This window comes from Echinops telfairi, unplaced genomic scaffold (genome assembly GCF_000313985.2).
Source record: "Echinops telfairi isolate 266 unplaced genomic scaffold, ASM31398v2 ScPeMD7_7469;HRSCAF=8507_1, whole genome shotgun sequence".
NCBI lineage: Eukaryota > Metazoa > Chordata > Mammalia > Afrosoricida > Tenrecidae > Echinops > Echinops telfairi.
This window is the reverse complement of record NW_022111373.1, coordinates 63,050,055-63,072,089: the sequence shown is the minus strand read 5'-3', so window position 1 is coordinate 63,072,089 and position 22,035 is coordinate 63,050,055.

Sequence of the window (22,035 nt, the reverse complement as noted above, 5' to 3'; positions counted from 1 at the left end):
ATAGAACAAAGTATTCTTGCATTGAGGGAGTACTTGAGTGGAGGCCCAATGTCCATCTGCTACCTTAACACTAAACCTATAAATATATGCAAATACATCTATTTCCCCATCCTCATATAAATATATTAACATATATACATGCCTGTATTTCAACCTCTATAAATGCCCTTTGCCTCCTAGCTCTTTCGTCTATTTCCTTTGACTTTCCTCTTGTCTCACTATCATGCTCAGCCTTCATTTGGGCTACAGTAATTCCTGTCAGTTACATTACCCTTGATCATGCCCAACAGGCCTCCTACACCCTCCTCACCACCAATTTGGATCACTTGTTGTTCCCTTGTCCCTGGGTTTGTTAACGCCTCTTCCCCACCCTCCCCTCTCCCATGTCCCCCCAGAATTGTCAGTCCCGTTGTTTTCTCCTCCAGATTGTTCATCCAGCCTATCTTATTTAGACAGACCTGTGGAGATAATAACATGCACAAAAACAAGACAGAGCAAAACCAAGCAACAAAACAACAACAACAACAAAAAGCCAATGACAAACAAAACAAAGCACAACACAACTACAACAAAAAAGAAAAGCTTGTAGTTAGTTCAAGTACTGTTTTTTGGCCTTTAGGAGTGTTTTCCGGTAGAGTCTGATGGGGTGCCAAGACCTGGCCCCAAAGTCTATTTTTGGTGTTCCTGGGGACTTCATTGCTCTGTTCCCCTTGCTGTTCTGTTCCATGTCCTTAGTGTTTTGCCTCGGTGTGGTGAGATCAGATCGGGTGCAATTCCCACACTGTGTCTCCAGTGTTGTCCCCTGTAAGGCTATGGGTCAGTGAGGGATGCTATGTCTCATAGTGGGGCTGGCCATATGGTCTTCTCTGTGGATTGGCAGCTCTGAGCGGGAATCTCATAGTCAAGGCTTGGTGGGCCAGGATGTGCTCCACTCTCTCTTCCTCCCCCATCATTTGCTCCTGATGAATGACTATTGTATGCGAGGGAATCAGAAACCCCAAACTTACCCACATTGACAATTACATTGTCTTTAATGACCGTGAATGATATGGAACCTCTGTAAATTTCTTCCAAAACTATCACAGGGAAATAATATCAGGCCATGTGAATTACTACAAAAGCATTGAATAAATATATATGTATGTATATATTCTTAACTATTTATAATATATGCGTTATGGCAGAAGAGACATTTGAAGGTGAAGAGTTTTAAAATTATCCCATTATCCCATCTTTATTCTGGTTTAATATCTTAGTAACACTCACTTAGTTCCAAAGTATTCTATTCATCAAAAAAGACACAATTTAGTTTAACATCTCCTATTGTTTATTGAATTATGTAGAGAGAAATGGTGTTAATGTGATTCATGTTTGCTTGCTATTTATTGTAGCTTTTTTCTTAAAAAAAAATTTTTTTTTATTGTAGCTTTTTTCATGGATACTTTCACCTTTATTTGTTATGTGGCAAACATTTTATCTTCAGGTCTTTAGTTAATTTGTTCTGCCTTAGAGTAGCCAACCTACTTAAGTGAGCAAGTTCACCAAGGTCCCTGATTGGCACAAGTGACTTTCGTTTATCTTCTAAATGAAAGGTTGGTGGTTCAACTCTTCTGAATATTCCTGCAAAAGAAATGCCTAGGGATAGACTTCTGTCAGATGGCAGCCTTTGAGAACCCGAGGGAGCATGTGACTCAAAAGCAATGAACACTTCCTTCCCATCATTGCACCATGTTCATTCCTTTCAAAGCACGCAGTCAGCTTACAGAGTTGTTCGTGTTTTCATGTTATAGGGCCATTCCTCAATTTGGTGTTCAATAGAGTACTTGTGTTCAACAGAAAGAACCCATAAAGTAAATAAGTAATTTAAATAAAATTTAAGAATGTACATGGATGTACTGAAAGGTAGATCTTAATATGAATAAGAAATAATATTAATAATTGCTTCATTATTTAGAAATCTAATAAACATTCTTCAGGAGCCCTGGTGGCAACTAGTTGGTTATTTCTTGGGCTACTAACCACATGGTAATTTATTTGAAAGCCCCAGCCATCCCTCCAGAGTAAGTTGGTGCTTTTTAGTCCCATAAAGAGTTACAGTCTTGACAACTCACAAGAGCAATTCTACCCTGTACTACAGGGTTGCTATGAGTATAAATTTACTCAATGATAGTGAGAGAATAAATGTTTATTGAGCATCAATTGCCAAGTGTGTACCTAAAACCATCTTAGATTATGAACATCCATCAAATTTACATTCTATGCAGGAATCGAGGGGGAGAATATGGCAAACTTAAAGGTCAAAAGTGCTATAAAATTTATATTCTGTACCAAACAGCTTTCTCTACTTTTTAATCTAGATTTGATAATTCTATAATTGCAATGACCACTTAACCTCACAGACAATATTCATGAAGAAAGGGTTTATTAAGGAAATTAGCAGGTTGCAATACAGATGACAAATGCGCAGGATAGAGATGTTCAGTCAGGACATGTTACAAAGTTCATTCAGGACCGTGAATAAATGCCCAAAAGGCATGCCACTCTCCTGTATGCCTCAACCTGAAGGCACTCAACTCCAGCTCCATGGATCTGCCATGCCAGCTCCCCCAAGTAAGTTCTCAGAGGCACACCACTCCACAAGCAAGCCTTCTGCCCACAAAGCACACAGCTTAACTTGCTCTGTAGGCTGGCGAGTTATCTCTCTGCCTCCTGCTTTGTCTGTTGGTTCTACTGCTGCTTCTGATATCACAACTCTCCTCTGCATCAAGGGGGTTCACTGTGCAGGGATCTTGGAGCCCAGGGAATCATTCCACTCTTGGCTGTTGCTGGTAGTGAAATTTGACCTATTAAATCCCAGAGGGCTCTTTTTATACCCAGCAGGATTGTAGGCCAATGAATCCTGCATACTAATTACTCATAGGTGAATGCTATCAGTGTCTTACCCTCCACCTTCTTCCCCAGACCCAGGCAAAAAACAAAAATAAACAAAAAAGACAAAACAAAAACCACCTTTGGTGGAAATTGCAGGGACTTTGGGTAGAAGAGCCAGATTAAGTAATCCACTACCCCTGCAGAAACAACAGGAAAGGAGCATCAGGAGTATGGGGAAAGAATTAGCGAGTAAAATGACAAATGGAGATCTACCTGAGAAAAGATTTGGTGTCGGCGAGGGAGGAAGCCATTCATATGTCTGGGAAGAAATTATTGCAAGCAAACAAAACAAAGCTACTAGAAATGCACACGTTCTCAAGTAAACACTTGCCAAGGCTAAGGTATGGGAGTAGAAGATAAAGACTGTACGATCTTTTCGGTCAGTCTAAGGCTTTTGACATTGACTCTGCATGAAATAAACAGAGATTATAGGTTTCAAGGTTTTGAGAAGTGACTTATGTTTCAGTGAGACTCATTCTGGCTGAAGTGTTTGTGGTTGTCATTGGGGCCTCAACAGCAGAAGCAAGAAGCCCTCACAGAGTGCAATGGTAATAATACAGGCATGCTTGGAAAAAAATACAGTCAGAATGTTCCTTAAAAGCAAGGTGGTGAGACATTGTCTCACATACTCAGTACATATTATCAGTTGAGATCATACTCAGGGGGAAAAAAGTTTCCATATGGTGCTGGAGAAGAAGGTACTATGGACCGCTAAAAAGACAAACCGATTTGTATTGGTACAAGTAAGGTCAGTACTCCTTAGAATCAAGGATGGCAAGACTTCATCTTATATACCTCGGACAAATTGTCAGGAGAGAAAAATCCCTGGAACACAAAAAAAGAGGAAGTCCCACAATGAAACTGATTAACAGAGTGGCTGCTCAATGTGGGTAGGCATAGGAGCAATTAAGGATGGTGCCGTACTGTGTAGTTTTCCGTTCTGTTGTTCATTGGGTCATCATGGGTTGGGACTGAGAAGATGGCACCTAACAGCAACATATGGAGTAGTCAGTATGTATCAATGCATTTTGATTGCATGTTTGATCAGTTTCAGATTGAAGACATTGGTGGGATTCTTCAACTTGCTCATCGTTATCTTTGGTGGTTGGTGAATAAATCTGAATAATAGTTGTACTTATTTGATTTCCTGGAATGCTAACAGATACAATTCTCTCACAGACAGCATTGTACTTCAAGACATCTTAATATGTCCTTGAAGACTACGAATGCTTCATTTCCAGCATGTAAGGGCAATGAAAACTAGGACGAACCTTGATGAGATGGACGGACTCAAACAGAAGGACAGACATGAGGATGGTGCAGGACAGTCCTCACACAAACGGTTACTATGAGTCAGAAATGACTGGGAGGGAGCTAAGAATAGCCTCAACCTCTACCATGTTTCTGTATTTTAATTAGGTAATTTGTGGCTTCTACCATTAAGAAAACTAATGATAATATGCCCATTAACAAACTTTAACGATTATAGGTGAACATTCAGACATATTGAATAAATGGCATTTATTACCTCAGCAACTTCTGCTTCATGTCTTTAAACCCCGACATCATGCTTCCCCTCTATAACAATGCTTTCCTTCTCACAGTCGGCTTTGGTCTTCATAGTAAACTTTGTCCTAAACACAGCATGTGAACAAAGGACCCTGGCCCGCAACCGAGAATATGATGTCCTCCAAGTCACATTACTGCATCCAAAGGCTTTTTCAAGATATGTTTCCTTTCAAAATGAGTAGTTTTCCAGATTGGTTGGTTATTTTCTAATCTGCTTAAATTGGGTAGGAGAGTGACCAGTGGTATGCTAAATTTTTCATCATAGAACTGGCAGCTTTGGAATAGAAATCTGTCAGTGAGACCTTACTTGTTCACTCAGTTTTAGACCAAATGACTACACGTGTGTGTGTGTGTGTGTGTGTGTGTGTGTGTGTGTGTATATATATATATATCTCAATGCTGATAGCTGGTTTTAGCCCTGACCTTCCCAAGGAGATTAACTGCAGTAGCAAGATAAGACAGTGCAATTATGATAAGGACTGCAGGTGACTTTTCAATAGTGAACAACACTAGACAATTGACCACTTCAACAACTCAGTGATGAACAACGGGAGAAAAGCAAAGGCTTATGATTAGGTAAAAATGACTTTAAAAACACAATTCTATTCAGAAGAATGCAAATTCCTACATTAGTTTTCTCTAAAAATCTTTAAATCTTGAAAGCATAATGCAAAATAAAATAAATTAGTTGTCATATACTATGTATTGTGTAATTCCAGGTTTATAAAGACAGAAAGCAGATCAGTGATTGCTCAAGTTTGCTGGAATCTGGGTAGTGATAATAAGAACTGACTGGTAATCAATAGTGGGCTCTTTTCTGAGAAAATGCTCAAAATTCACACAGTGGTGATGGTGCTACAGTCTTGTAAATACAGGGAAAAAGCATTCAGTTATATATATGAACAATGAATGAAATGTGGGTTATATGGATTATATCTTGATTGAGTTAATTTTAAAAATTGCAATGACATAGATAAAAGTATTTAATATAAAATAAATGTACACATGCAAAGAGATAGAGATTTACTTTGGTTGCCCCTTCAGGGAAAGACATTGTTTAAGCCTTCTGAAACGCAGAGCTGTTTAAAGTTGGAATGGGTCCCATAAAACATAATGAGTTTCTTGCCACTGGAAGCATTCAAGCCTGTGCTGATGACTGCCTGACAGGCATCAATGAGGGATTTGATCACAGGATGAGTGCTTGGTTTTGATGACCTTCAAGGCACCATCCAACTCCAAGATTCTGATTCAGCAGTCCTGAAATCAGTGTGTTGAGACTGCCAGGAAAGCTAAACAGGACCCAGCCCCCATCAGCACGTGAGAGTATTAGATAAAAGAAGAGAAGGGTTCGGGTCTATTACTACTTGGCCCAACATCACTGGGCTCTGAGAGCAGGAATAATCCAAATTCCAAGTTTTGTGGAAACAAAAGTCAATACACTTTGGTGGTCCTTCTTAAAATATACAAAATAAGTACAAAAATGTTTATTTCAAATGAAAAGGATTATAAATTGTGAGAAGTTGAAAAATACCACGGAGTTTGAAAAATTTTAAACATATACTTACTATTTGACGCCCCCTAAAAAGCTGTTTTCACTGTATTTGTTATGTGCACACTCTTAGATCACCAATTCATAAAATGACAGTTTCATAACAATCTGTAGAAGAAAGTAAACGATAATTAGATTTTCTACTAGCATGAGTGGTTTACATGTTTTGTCATTGATTAATTGGAAAGAATGTTTTTCAACTTCACAACTCATTTGTAATGCCATATCAATGTTCAGAATTATTGTCAACTTTAGAAAACCGGCTCTCTAGTTTCCTTAGTATGTGTGCAATACAACTTGAAATCATTTCAAGTTTTCTTTTGCATACATTTTAAATACCTTTGAGCTAATGACATTAATGAACCAGGTTGTCTTCAATGTCCTACCACCAGAATGCCAGGAGAGTTGCAATGCAGATATGGAAAGATTCTCAGAAACGATTTCTCTGCTGTGACAGCAAGAAGTAACATTGCCATCACTGGGTGACTGCAAACCATGCAGGTAAATCTCACTGAACCACTCCAAGGTATCTCCAGCATGCCAAATCCAAAATACATGTGCTTAATCTAAAACCACATAACATTAAAGCCTGGAAGTCAAGGTTTTAACCCATTTAGAGTTAGGTATCTTACTTTTGAAAGCTATAGAAAACATACTTTTACACAAACACATTTCTGAGTGTGTTAGGCTTGACAAGAGAAGCAAATCCAATGACACTCATGTATGTGTAAGAGAGAGCTTTATATCAAGAGGTAATTACATACCAATAAAATATCCCAGCCAAGTCCAACTCAAATCTATAAGTCCCATACTAGTTCCTAAGTTCATAGTTAAAATCTTCAGACTCATGATGCCACATGCAATGATGCAGAACACAGCAGCATCACTGGCCTTTGGGTACAAAGTTTTGTGGATCCAGTGTCTGCGGATGCATCTCAAGGGCTCCTGCTGGTCTCAGCTCTGCTCCTCAATAGGAAGGTGAAAGCAGGGAGAGGAGAGGAGGTTCCCTTTTGAAAAGGTCATGCCCACATGGAGGCACCATCAGGCTGTGGCGTGATTGACAGGGTAGACTCCACCACTGCACTTTTATATCTTCAAGTTGGCACAAAGTTATGTAGTTACCGAAATGAGTGTCTTCCCCAAACTGTGGAATGACCTCATGTTAAGTGCATAGCTTTATGGATATTTCTTCTCCATCATAGGTTTTTTCTAAATACAATCTGGTTACTGGATTGGTAAAACTATGCAGCATGAGACATGTTTGAGGGAACTGGGGATTTTTAGCCTGGAGTACAGATGACCTAAAGGGACATGATTACTGCCTTCCAATATTTGCAGGACTGCCGTCTAGAAGTCCGTGCGGTTGGTCACTGTGCAGCTCTCGAGGACATAACAAAGACCGATGGGAGGAAAGCTGCAAGGAAACAAACGACACCCGAGTATAAGAAAGAACTTCCTAAACCATTACAGCGGGTTAAGAGTGGAGTGTCTCCTGAGGAGTGGGTTTCCTGGCACTTGGCATGTTCTACATGGGTTCAACTGAGTACCTGTCAAAAAGCAGGCCATAAGTAAGATTTTTACAAGGCCTATAAATTAAGTCTAAATAGCTTCCAATTTACAATTCAGTAACTTTTAAATATACATGAGGTTGCATTATTGAAGGAAGAAAGAGCCTTCAAAAATAAACATCTAAGAGAAGCTTATAAGCAAATTTCAAAAAAGAATATGATAAAAATTTGTATATATATTTGGTCATATCTTCAAAAAATTATGAGTTATATACAATATAATTGTGCCAAAAAGGACCTATCCTTCAAAGTCAGATCTAACTTTGATATCCATATAATTTCTTTAATGTGTTTTACTAATTGACATTTATTAATTGCATATTTTATTATGTGATAAATAGGATGCTATTAGGCACTAGAACTAGAAAAATTGTTGAGTAAAACAAATAATCCACTCCTTAACTAGAAAAATTGTTGAGTAAAACAAATAATCCACTCCTTGCCTGAAAGTTTGCCATTTTGTAGAGGCTTGTATATTGCTGTGATGCTGGAAACCGTGCCTCTGGTACATATTTCAAATACCGGTACCGGTAGGCAAACAGGTTTCACTGGATCTTCCACGCTAAGACACACTAGGAAGAAGATATTTTCAATCACCCCATCCATAGGGGAAGTTGAGGAAAGCTGAGGAACAATTGCTGCATTTGAATGAAGAGGTTTACAAGGATGTAAAACTGCACCATGGACTTCAGGAGAATGAACATGTCTGCCTGGGAAGAAGTGCAGATAGAATGCTCCTGAGCAGTGATGATGGGGAGATATCATCACATAAACTTGAACTTTTTATCAAGCCAGATCAGTCGCTACATGGAAGGACATCATATCTGGCAGAGGGCCAACAAACAAGAGGAAGGTGCTCAATAAAATGAGTTGAGATAGTGGCTACAGCAATGTGTTCAACACCATTTTGAGGAAGGCAAAGACCGAGTAGTTTTGTTTTGTTTAATTTTTATATAGGGTCACTATGAGTTGGAACCAACTCAACAGCATTTGGCAATAAGCAAGGCTCTTATTCGATGGGGATTACCCAAACCAGCCCCTACTTCTCTGTTAGTTTGTTGTACTATGGTACTGGAAGCAATGTCATTGATATTTCAAATGCCAGCAGGAGCACCCAAAATTAATATATTTCAGTAGAGCTCACTGACTAAGAGCAGACTATGAAGAAGGAATTGGCTGTCCATGTCAGAGGAAGTAGCCACTGAAAATCAAGCATGGCTTCCGAACATTTTCAGATACTGAAGGCTTAATTCAAGGGAGCAGATCATTGAGCCCCTCCAGTCTGAAGGCACACAAACTGTGACTACTTTCTTAAAGTAGACTGGACCATGGTCACGTAAAGCCTTTGGGATCTTTGTTTACTGATGGGGCACAACTCAAGGTAAGAACAGACAACCACAAAAATCTAATCAAAAGAACTTGCAATGTATGAAGTATGAATCTAGGAAAATTGGAAGTTGTCAAAAGTGAGATGGAAAGCACTGGCACTAGTCATTTTGAATCAGAAAATCCTATGAGTTACTCTGCCAGAATGACACAATCAAGAGGAATTCTGTTGCATTCTTTGTCAAAAAGGACATTTCAAAAGTCAATCTTGATGTACAGTGCGGTCTGTGCTAGGATTCTATCTCTCTACTTTCGAGGAAATCCAACCAGTACAACTGTTTTCAAATTTACACACCAACCATTAAAGTTAATGATAAAGAAATGGAACAATTCTATCAACATCTTCAGTCAGCAATTGATCAAAGATGCATTGATAATGATTTGTGATTGGAATACAAAGTTTGGAAACTACAGGATGTATGGTCTTGGTGATAGAAATCAAACTGGAGATGGCATGATAGAATGTTGAAAGACTAAGACTTGTTCATAGCAAATACCTTTTTTCAGCAACACATGGACTTCTTCAGGTGGAATACACAGTCATCAAATTGGCTACATCTTTGGGAAGAGAAGATGGAGATGTTCAATATCAGCAGCTGAAACTAGACCTGGTGCTGACTGTGGAACAAGCCCTCAATCGTTCATATGTAAGTTCAAGATAAAGCTGAAGAAAAATAAAACAAGTCCACAAGAGCAAAAATACGACCTTTGGCCTATCCTCCCTGAATTTCAAGATCAGGTTTATTTGGCACATTGAACACTATTGACAGAAGACCTGTAGGAGGACAGGAAGGACATCATTCATGGAGAAGCAAAAGGTCAAATCATTAAAGTTTTAAAAAAAAGTAAAGATAAGTAGAATAATATTTCCAGCAATCCTGGAATTTCAGAGATCTGAAAGGCATTGTTTTATACTATAACATTTAGCTATGGTTTTACGTTGTAATTTTAAATCATATGGCAAATTTTACATGTGTGAAACACCGCATTTTAAAATAGATTAGACAAAAATGTAGGAAAATCTAATTGTGATTTTAGCCAACTTAAAAAAATGCATTTTTTTAAAGCATTTCAGATACACACAGTGTGATGTTATCTATGTGACAGCTAGATTATGGAGACTCATACTTCAGGTCTATATCAAGTGTTTCTCTTTTAAAATCTACATAATCAAGGTTTTGGTAATTATAGTGTCAGAAATAAATTTGTTTTGACTGTAATATGGCTTTTTAACTACTAAAGATTAATTTTAAGTATTAAAATGAGGTATTTTTTGGTGAAAAGTATAGGTATTAGAGATGAATAGCTAGAAACACTTTTGAAAGACATTCACATGCATAAGATATGTGAATCAAGGGCAGCCGGGTTGAAGGTCCAGGTTAAATATCTGTATGGTGCAGGGTCCAACAAGGACTTTTGGAGGATTTGTTTTTCCCTGAGGTGGATTCTAAAGATGAGATCATTATACCCCCAGAATCTTGGAGTTTTCTTCAAGTTGAATTTTCATGAAAAGTCATGATTGAGACACTTCTGAAGTAAAAGAGAGGAGTTTCTAGAGATCTCAAAATAGTTTGGGTTTTATTGGAAATTCTTTATTCTATTCATTTCCCTTTTAGGAGTTCTCTGACCCTAGTTTAACTTTTCTGTTTTCTAATTCTCTACAACCATTCCCAGTTTACCAGAGTAGACAAGCATGAAATTAATGCTATGTGGTAGTAATTCACTAATGCCAAGAAAGTGTGTTGTTTGATTATTAGGAAACCCTGCTAGCACTCGAGGTCCTGATTTTCCATTAACAGAATGATAGTACACAATGGTTGGGAGTTTGCAATTCTCTGAGTCAAGTGATTTCAGTTCAGTGAATAAATGCACTTGTTTATTTGTTTGTTCTTTTTTTTTCATTCTTATGTAGGTGGAAGCAGCTACAGGATTATTGTTTATACAAATAAGAGCTTTCCACTCAAGATTTTGGAAATGTAGCTCTTAATTATTTATTTGTTTCTTAATCAAATCTCTCTTTGATTTAAGTCCAAATGTAGGTTCAAATGACATGCTGTCTTAGTACCCTTGCCAATGAAAACTCATTTGGGGAATGGAAATAGAGTTTTGTGATTTTCAATCTTTAAAAACTTTCTGCAGAATGATCCCACCCTGCAGGCAACTCAAATCTATTGATAAAGTTAAAAATATCAAGTTTTCTATGTCCAGATTTACTGCAGAGAAATCACACAGTCAATTTTAGTAAGAGCTTCTGATAATCCCCTTTATAATGCTTGAACCTCTGTAAGCATATATCACTTTATAATAAGATTTTCTTTCTTTATTTAACCTTCTGACTGCCCTTAAAGAATTTGCAAACTCTAGGCTTGCGTACAGAACTGGATGATGCAATTTGACTATAATATAGCATTTTTATTCTTGGCAAAAATATACACTTGGAATAGGAATCTTTCTGAATATGCCCACTAAGAGGGATAATAAATGGCAGGGACCTGCCCTGTTTGGCCAATCCTAATAAAAATTAAGATTGCACCTGGTTAGACACCATAAACAGGAAGGTCAGGCACTTAAAGAATATGAAAATATTCTATATCCCCCCCCTTACCTCAAATTTTATCTGCAGGTATAAAAATCGATGACTCCTAACTTGGAATTTAATAAAGTAGCCTTCCTTTCTTTTACTCGGTCTTAGAAGAAAATATGGCAGCACCGAGTTTTCTGTTTTCTTTCTGTTGCTATGTAAAGACCCACATAAAGAGAATAAAGAAAAGGAAAATGTACTTTATTCTGCCTTTGTATCTTGAAAATTAGTCTTCAGCCATTCTAAGTCACCGGCATCGGCCTCTTTCTTCTTATACAGTACACCCAGTTACCAGGTTGCAAACACTCAACCTACATGCAAACTGTAGTTATGAACCAACACTTCCCTGACCTGCATTGTTAGGTTAAAGTTGTGTTTGTGTATTTCAAAGGGTTTCTTTTGAGTAATGCATAGAAAGGTAGACTATATACTATATACTAAGGCAACAATTTCACCAATCAATGTTAGATATGAACTTTACTGAACTTTTCAGACTTTCATAAAAAATATGGTTTAAAGATTGGATTAGGAACAGAATGCATTTCTTATTTGGGACTTACCAGTAGTTGTGCTCAATTTTGATATTTTTGTTGAAATGTCAACCTTGAAAAATTAGTTATTGCCTATGCTGTCATAGTATAGAATGTGGCTTATAACAGCTTATGCATGTTACCTTAGTTAAACAAATACCACCTTGATATTATGCTACTAAGAATGAGGTATTTATTTTGTGAGGTAAGAGAAGCACATATGTTCAAAGAAATACCGAATGTTATCATTTTATCTTGGGAATTTACACAAGGAATTGGATCAGTGTCCAATTAAGATAAGATGGTTTCCAGGAGGAGGCTCAGAGGTTCAAGCCTCTCCACTCCTCAGTTCTTGTCCCGCTTGCAAGAAAAACTTGCAAGTGGTGGACTAAATTCAGATAAGAGTCAGAGAAAATATTTGAAAAGAGTCTGTTAAAAGCAGATATTTTGGAAAGGAAATCCAAATGACCTTTGTTGCTGTTAGAGGTCATCGAGTTGGTTCTGACCTACAGCTACCTTAAGCACAACGAAACAAAGACTGCCCGGTTGACAGCTGTTCTCATGCTTGAGCCCATTGCTGCAACCTGCGTCCACCCATCTTGTCGAGGGTCTTCCTCTTTTTTGCTGACCCTCTCCTACACAGGATGTCCTTCTCCACAGACTGGTCTCTCCTGACAACATGTCCAATGTATGTAAGACAAAATCTCACCATCCTTGCCTCCAAGGAGCACTTAAAACAACAAAACCCAACTCACTGCCATCGATTCAATGTCAACTCACAGTGACCCTGTAGGACAGTGTAAAACTGCCTCTACAGGTTTTGAGGACTAACTATTCATGGGAGTACAACGACTCATCTATCTCCCATGGAGTAGCTGATGATTTCCAGGCGCAGACCTTTCAAGTCTCAGCTGAGCTCGTAAACACTACGCGATCGGTGTTCCCAAGGAACATTTAGCTAGTCTAAAAGGGCTAGCAAAATGATGCCCTGAGACTTATATTCCACTAAGGGGGACTTCCCACCACAGTCTGGCTTTCTGTGGGGTCTTCTGAGATTGCCTTGTTCTCTGTAGTGTGTATCTTCTTCTCAGGTCACGGCTGACTCCATGCTCTGCCCTCTTCTCAGACCCTAAATCCACGAGTCTGTTCAGTCATTGAGGTGGAGGGGTTGGGCTGTTAGTGGGAATATGGTGTCGTTCTCCTCCTAGCCTTCACTTCTCTGGTTTCTTGAATTGATAAGAAATGTGTCTTATCTGCACTTCCCTTCCCTTAGTGCCGAAGAGCTACATTCAGGGAAATGGGTCTGCACCCCTTTTGATAACCCTGATTCTGCCTAGTTCATGCCATCACTACCTCTTCTCCCTTTGCCAACCTTTCCCTACCTTGCAACACTATAAAAGTGAATGGAACTGTTCAAAGGAAAAATGGATTAATTGGAAAGAACGTATGTTTTAAAAGGAAGACTTTTATTTGATTTTGAAAACCCAACAAATTTTAAAATTTGGAAATGATCTTTAAATACAGCCTAGTTAAATCTCATCCTTTTATATAGACACATACTAAAATCTAGAGATATTAAGTGACATTTCCCAGTCCAGGTAGTTAAGTAACAGATCCAGAACAAATAGCTAATGTTTCCTGCTCTAGATTGAACTCTGTCAGTGAAGTTGTATGTGTTTACATTTTGTTTAATATGACCAGAGAGTGACAGGAGAGGTTTTGCAGAAAAGTCAAAATATAAGCTGGAACAAAGTTGAGTAATTAGGAGAGGCAATGAGGCATCAGGGTTCTGGCTGAAGCAATGAAGAGGAAGTACAGCAGATTAGTGAATCGTGAGGGACACTACAAGAGTGATGAAAATATCTCAAATTAGAACAACAGCTGCAGGATAAAAAGTCAGAAATCATAGAAAGATGTAATCAAGAATGAGATTTATGGAATAAAAATGATAGACACGAAACTCTTGGAAGCCACTTAGTAATTGAGTAATATGAGTCAACTTTCAATCTGAGTCACAATGCCCCCATCTGTTAAAAGGTATGTTATTGTTGTTAATAGATGTCAAATTGTTTCTTCTCCCAGAGCTGTCTTTTTTTTTTTTTTAGGTTATCTATCATGATATGTTTAAGGAATTTTTTTCTTCTGCCAAAAGCTCGTTTTAATATTAAAGGCCATGGAGTTACAGGTAAGGTAAAGGACAATTCTCTAGAGCCTCAAAATTATAACATACGTACATATGTAAACAGGGACGTGGTTATAGCTAAACTTGGTCCCACAGTTGGCTTTTTTACTGTAATTTGGAACCCCAGGAGCAAAATGTTTAAGCACCCAGTTACTAAAGGAAAGGTCAGTAGTAGCCAGACAGAGGCAGGCAAGGCGAGAAGAGGTGATGGTGGCAGGGATCTTGGAGAAATCTTAACACAAAGGAGGGATGGAGATCCATTTTCCCTTGCATACCTTTGCAGCACAAAGAAAGGTGATAGGAAGACAAAGAAAAGGCAGTAAAACGTATAGGTGGAGAAAGACACGATTTTCACACTACCCTAACAATGACGGTATATACTCCTGGCCTTGGAGTCTGCGACGGGAGTCTGGAGTACTGTGATGCACATCCCCGGAAAGAGAAGGACCACTAAAATGGACCCCCAGTTGCCGAAGGTCTTCCCGAAAACCAGCCAATAATGGGAAGTCCTCCATTAGCCGAGCATATGGTTCAACTCTACATTCTGCCAGGCCTGTTAGACTAGCTCCCTGCTCTTTGAAATGAATGCCTGTGGATTTCATTTCCAAGTATCCCCTTCAATAAACTCACTCCTGTGCAAACATTTCCTCTGACTCTGGTCTAAATTATGTACCTCACCTGAAATCTTACTTGTGAGCAGGGCAAGAACCAAGGCTTTCGGCTTAGACCCTCCTCCCAATAACAGTTGTTTGGGAGTCTGCTCCCGTACAAGTTTACAATTTACCCAAAAAGGCAGTTCCATGCTGTCCTATCTAGTATCTAATCAACTGGAGGCTGAATCAACGTGGAGGCAACAGGTTAGCCTATAATATGCAGCAAACCTGTGACCATAACACGGAGAGTAGTATTTCAGATACATATTTTTCATTAATATTGTCATAATAATCTTATTATCAGTAAAAAATCACCCTAGTTTGATGCTAAAACAGATACTTTGGGTTATTGAAAAGCAACCTAAGGAGATTTGAGCACTTACTGCACTATTTTCAGAGAATTAATAAATAAATGAGATGTTTCAAACTTCTATTAGAACAGACTTAATCATTCTATTTGAGTTGCCGGCTCATACTTCCTTATACACTCACCTCATTAAAGTGTCTTCTTGTCGCTGCCTTGGTGTTGTCTCCTGCATATGCTTTTCTTTCATTTCCCACTGGAAAGAAAAGGACATTTGCTTTCAATCCAGTGTTTAAGTATTAAGTCAGACATTCTTGGTCACAAGGCTCTGAAGAGCATTCAATATAGAAGTCATCTTTTTATTTTGCTAGGCTGGAAAAGACAATGATCTGGAATTGTTTTCAAGGAGAAAAAGGCTTAAAGTGAGGCTTTCAATATATTTTAGGAACTGAGTCAAACATTTGGGGGTGATTCAATTTAGCACTGACTTCTTTAGAATTTCATGAATTACCAAAAATTATATAGTAAGATCTGACTACAATGCCTGTGGTCCAATTTTAACATAAGATGCTTTTAATGCAAAGTATTGGCCAATAATTTAGGAATTACATTGAGAATATTGTGAAAATATTAAAGACACAATTTAAAAGAGCTTAATTGAAAAAATAAAATAAATATTAGGAATGCAATTCAAGTGTAGATTGCTAAAGATTCATTTTACTTTAGTACATCTTCAAAATATATTTACTTAACATATTTCTCTCATTAATTAATTTATTTTATTTTACTCATTCTTCCCACTTTTCTCTGCCCCTCTCCAATCGGCTTCCCTATAGCCTTCAAACTCTGCTTCCTTAGGCATTAAATCCATGTTGTTGTTATTGTTTTTACATTCATAATAATAGTCTCATGTAGTACTTGTCTTAATAAGAGTGACTACCTTTCCAGAAGCAAAATGTGCTCCAAATTTGTCCGTGTCATAAGGTGTTTGACAAGTTCATCATTGTTTTTTAAAGAAGTATAATATTACATGGTACATATGTACTAGAGAAAGATGGGGCTTTCTACTCTGGTAAAGAGTTAAATTCTCAGATACTCACAGGGGCAGTTCTACCCTGTCCTGTAGAATTGCTATGAGTTGACATCAACTTGGTGACAGTAAGTTTTTTGTTTGTTTGTTTTACCAGGATTTCTTTATCCATTCATTCCTTCACAGATAGGCATTTTGGTAGTTTACATCATTTTGCTATTTGGGAAAGCATTATAATAAACATGGATGTCCATATATCTGTTTGTGTTTGGTTTTTTAATTTTGGATGGTATATACTGAGTAATCAAAATATTTTGATGGGGATATATGAAGTAGTACCCACCACTTTTCTGCTAGTTTGTTGCACTGTGGTGGTTTTTTGTGTTGCTGGGTTGATGGGTTGATGGAAGCTGCCACTGGTATTTCAAATGCCATCAGGGTCACCCAAAATGAACAGGTTTCAGGAGATCTTCCAGATGAAGAACAGACGACAACAAAAAAGGACTACTCAGAGGAAGAAGCTGCTGAAAACCTTATGCATACTTTGGAATAATTTTCAAATAGTGAAATACTAAACAACAACAACAAAAAGGAGTTCTTTATCAGAGATGCTGCTGGCAGGTAGGACCTTAACGTCCAAGGGCACTCAACATGTGACTGAAGAGGAACTGATTTCTTGGAAGAGAGTTGCCCATGGTGATGTGGGTCAAGTAGAGCCTGTGCGAGTGGAGCCTTTGGGATCTTCATTTGCTCATGGAGCACCACTCAACATAAAGAGAAACAGCTGCAAAAATCTTCTAATGATTGGAACTTGGAATGCGAGAAGTATAAAATTGAAGTTGTCAAAAATGAAATGGAATTCATAAAGAATAATATTCTAGATATTAATCAACTGAAATTGACAGGTATTGGCCAGATTGATTCAGAAAATCATATGATTTACTATACCAGGAATAACACAATCAAGAGGAATGGCATGGCATTCACTGTCAGAAAGGATATTGCTAAATCCATCATGAAGTACAATGCTGTCTGTGATCAGATTATATCTATCCACCTTCAAGCAAATTCAATCAATACAACTAGTATTTAAGTTTATGCACTAGCCATAAATGATAGTGATAAAGAAGTTGAATATTTCTACCAATGACTTCAGTCAGAAATCAATCAAATATGCAATCAAGATGCATTGATAGTTATTGGTGATTGGAATGTAAAAGTTGGAAATAAAGAGGCAAGAATGGCAGTGGGAAAATATGCACAAAGTGAAAGAAATTAAGCTGGAGATCACATGGCAGAATTTTGCAAAACCTATGACTTGTTCATAGATATTTTTTTTTTCAAAAACACAGAAAGTGACTGTATACATGGACTTCCCCAGATGAAATAAGTAGAAATCAAATTGACTACATCTGTGAGAAAACACTGGAGAAGCTCAATATCAGCAGTTAAAACCAGGCCAGGGGTTCACTGTGGTAGAGACCATATATAAGTTCGGGATAAAGCTGAAGAGAATTAAAACAAGTCCACAGGAGACAAAATATGACCTTGAGTCAATCCCACCTGAATTTTGAGAACACCTCAAGAACAGATTTGACACATTAGATGCTAGTGATTCAAGACCTGATGAGCTGTGGGAGAATATCAAAACCATCATCTATGAAGAAAGCAAAGGTCATTCAAAAGACAAAAGATAAAGAAAAGATAAAAGTCTCTCCAGGAGAGACTCTGAGTCTTTCTACTAATGGTAGAGTATCTAAAGCAAATGGATGAAAAGAGGAAGTCAGGGAGCTGAATAGAAAACTTCAAAGGGCAGCTCAAGAAGACAAAGACAAAGATATCAAAATGTGAAGAGCCTAGAATTAGAAAACCAAAAGGGAAGAACATGCTCAGCATATCCTAAACTGAAAGACTGAAGAAAAAATTCAAACCTTGAGTTGCGGTTTTGAAAGATTCTATAGGCAAAATCTTGTATGACACAGGAAGCATCAAGAGAAGATAGAAAGAATAAAGTCACTGTATCTAAAAGAATAGCTAACATTCCACCATTTCAGGAGGTAGTGTCTGAGGAAGATCCAATGGTACTAAAGGAAGAAGTTCAAACTGCATTGAATGCATTAGCCAAAAACAAGGCTCCAGGAATTGACCCACTGAAGTGTTACAGTAAGCTGAAGTGGCACTGGAAGCACTCTGTCATCTATGCAAGGACGCTTGTAAGACAGCTCCCAGGCCAACATACTGGAAGAGATCATATTTGTGCCCATTCAAAGGAAAAGTGACTCAATAAAATACTCCAACTATAAAACAATGACATTGACATTGCACACAAAATTTTACTTAAGATCATCCAACAATGGTTATGGCAGTATATTGAAAGGCAACTACTAGATGTTCAGGTCAGATTCAGAAGAGGACATGAAACAGGGTGTATCATTGTTGAGGTCAGATGGATCTTGTCTGAAAGCAGAGAATACCAGAGGGATGCTGTGTTAGTCTGGGTACTTCTGAGAAACAAATCTGCAGCAACTCATGTATAAGAGTTTTATATAAAGGTTAAATGTGCATCAAGAAGAGATGACTACAGGAAGAAGGATATATCCAAGGACTTTTTAACACAAGTGACTGAATTAAATATATATGGATTAATTAATACTATAATTAGATTTCATTTGTCAGTAATAAAATAATAAGTAATTTTACATTAAAAAAAAAAAAGAAACCATCCCAACCCAGTGCTGCCCAAGCCCACAAGTCCAACATTAACCCATATGTCCAACACCAACACAAAGTCCTCCCCCATCTCACAAAACAGACACAATGATGCCGACTGCAGGAGGAAAGCTGAGTCTGTGAATGAGTAAGCACCTCAGTGCTGACAGGGGTCTCCACATGGCTGCTCCAGCACCCAGGGCTGCATCGAGGTAGGTCCACATGGCTTCTCCTTGGGGATGTCTTGTAGGAAGTCAGCCTTGCAAGTTGAAGCAGGGAACTTCTAAGGCAGCTGCACCCTGGTGCGACCATCACAAAGCAAGAGACCGGAGAAGGAGAAAGGCAAGGCTCATTGAGCCATTTATCCCTCTGCCCTTCAATTAATCCCACTTGTGTTTATTGGCCAGGTGGGCACAATAAAGTAACTAACTCAGATGCTTCATGCGGTTTTTGACTATTCTAAGGTATTCAACTATGTGGACCAGAACAAACTATGGATAGCTTGGAGAGGAATGAGAATTCCAGACCACTTCATTATGCTTATTCAGAACTTGTACATGGATCAAGAGACAGTTGTGGGAGCAGAACAAGGAAATGCTGCATGGCTTAAAATCAGGAAAATTGTGTGTCAGGGTTGTCTACTTTCATCATACTTGTTCAATCTGTATGCTGAGCAAATCATTAGAGAAGTTGGATTATGTGAAAAGAGTGTGGCATCAGGTTTGAAAGGAAGGCTTACTAACTATCTGCAGTATACAGATGATACAAGCTTACTTGCTGAAAGTAAGGAGGAATTGAAGCACTTCCTGATGAAGATCAAGGATTGCAGCCTTCAGTATAGATTACAACTCAATGTAAGGAGCACCAAAATCCTCACAACTGGACCAATAGAGAGCATCATAATAAATGGAGAGAAGGTTGAAGTTGTCACAGATTTTGTGTTATTTGGATTCATAATCAATGCTCACAGAAGCAGTTGTCAGTAAATCTGTTGCACAAGACCTCTTTGGAGTATTGAAGAGCAAGGATATTACTTTGAGGACTCAGGTGCACCTGACCCAAGCCATGGTGTGTTAGTCTGGGTTGACTAGAGAAACAAATTCATAAACACTCATATGTGTGTAGGAGAGAACTTTAAATCAAAGAGCAATTGTACATTAAGAAAACATCCCAACCCAGTCCAGACAAAGTCTATAAGTCTACTATTACTCCATATGTAAATACTAGTCCTTAAATTCCTCTTTATACTCACACAGCCATGCAAGGACACCAAAAGCAGGAAGATCACAGGCCAGTGGTTGGAAAATATTGTCGATCCAGTGGTGGTGGAAGTATCTCCGTGCTGGTGTGGGTCTCCACATGACTCCTCCAGCTCGGGTTCAGGCTCTATCAGTGTAGCTCCATATGGCTTGTCAACAGGAATATCACACAGGGAGTAAGTGCATCTGGCCTCCAGTGAGTTATTTATCTCTGTTGTGCCACCAAATGAGGTAATCAAGTTGCAATCTGATTGATAGGCTAAACTCCACCCCTTTGCAAGTTGACAGATGATGTAACTGCCACAGACCACCCCTTACCAACTTGACACTCTTTAGCCATATATAATTTTAACAGAACAATAACAAATCATATCTGTACTAAATAGAATGAAACTAAAATGCATGTAATTCAATATGTGCCAGAGCCTCATTTAAACATTCTGTAAATGAACAACAAAACTATCTTCTATTCCTACCAATTGTAGTTAAGTAACACCTACACCTTAATCCTATAGTCCTATGAATATATTCCCTCACCTTTGAAAGTTTGAAAGCCAGCCACTTCATGCTTTTATCCTCCCCATTTTAGGTGTCCAATTTCTATACAGCCCATTTACATCAACCCAGAGCTCTGAGGAGACAATCATATTCTTTGATGTGAAGAATTTTCTTTCCAGTTGGATCCTTGTAAGTCTGCATCCATTAGCAAAGTCAAATCAGGACAGGCCTAATAAGCAACATATGCACCAGTTCAAAGGCTCAAAAATCTTTTTCTTCATCTGGCGAAGAATCAACTGGTCAACTCAGTGTGGGCTGCTTCACTTAGCCTCACCAGGATGCCAATTGGTCACCTCACCTTTATACTATGGGCTCTGTCACCAATTCTCAACAACTCTAGCCCTCATGGGCTAGATCATAAACTTCAGACCAGTCAACCCACTCTTGTCTTCTCTTCTAGTTCCTGTGAACCAGGTCCATAGGTGTCAAAGGCCAGACTCAACCCGTCTCTTTATTGCTGCATTTCCCTCACTTCCACACAAGTGGAACCAGGTGGTCACCTAGCAAGCATTCTAGCCTGGCCACAGGCTCTCTTTAACATTCAGTCCTAGAGAGGAGTTTATTCATGACTCCAGATTTTTCCCACTTCTGGCACAAACCACTTGCTCAAAATTCAAAGAGTTTCATTTTTCTTCAATCTGTCAACAGCCCTCTAGCCAAGTCTCTTTACCTTTGAATGTCCTGAGCACTCAAGAGACTGGGTGGGGCTTATCCTTTCAGACCTTCTTTCCAGGCTTGCCTTAACCCATTTAAATTCCAATTGAATGGCTCAAAGCACATAGGCTTACAAACTATCTAATTTTACTTCCCAATAAATATTTTTATCAAGCATTATATCAACAATGATAGTAGAAACAGTATAAACTTAGTACAGTCAAATCCTAAACTCAACTCTTAAAACAGGCAAGTTCAATCCTTATCTATCTTATCATAATCTTTATATGAACTATTCCATTGATACAAATATGGCCTTAGGCCTCTGACTGACACAAACCAGAGCCAAGCTTTCTGTTAGTCATTTTGAACTTCTGTCAGCCGTTTTCACTAAACAGCATGGTCTCTGCGTGAGTTAGTTAATTGTGCCAACCTGGCCGATAATCACATGTGGGGCTAATTGAACAGCAGAGGGATAAATGGGTGGTGAGCCTCACCTTTCTAGTTCTCCGGTCTCTTGCTTTGTGATGGTCGCACCAGGGTGCAGCTGCCTTAGCAGTTCCCTGCTTCAG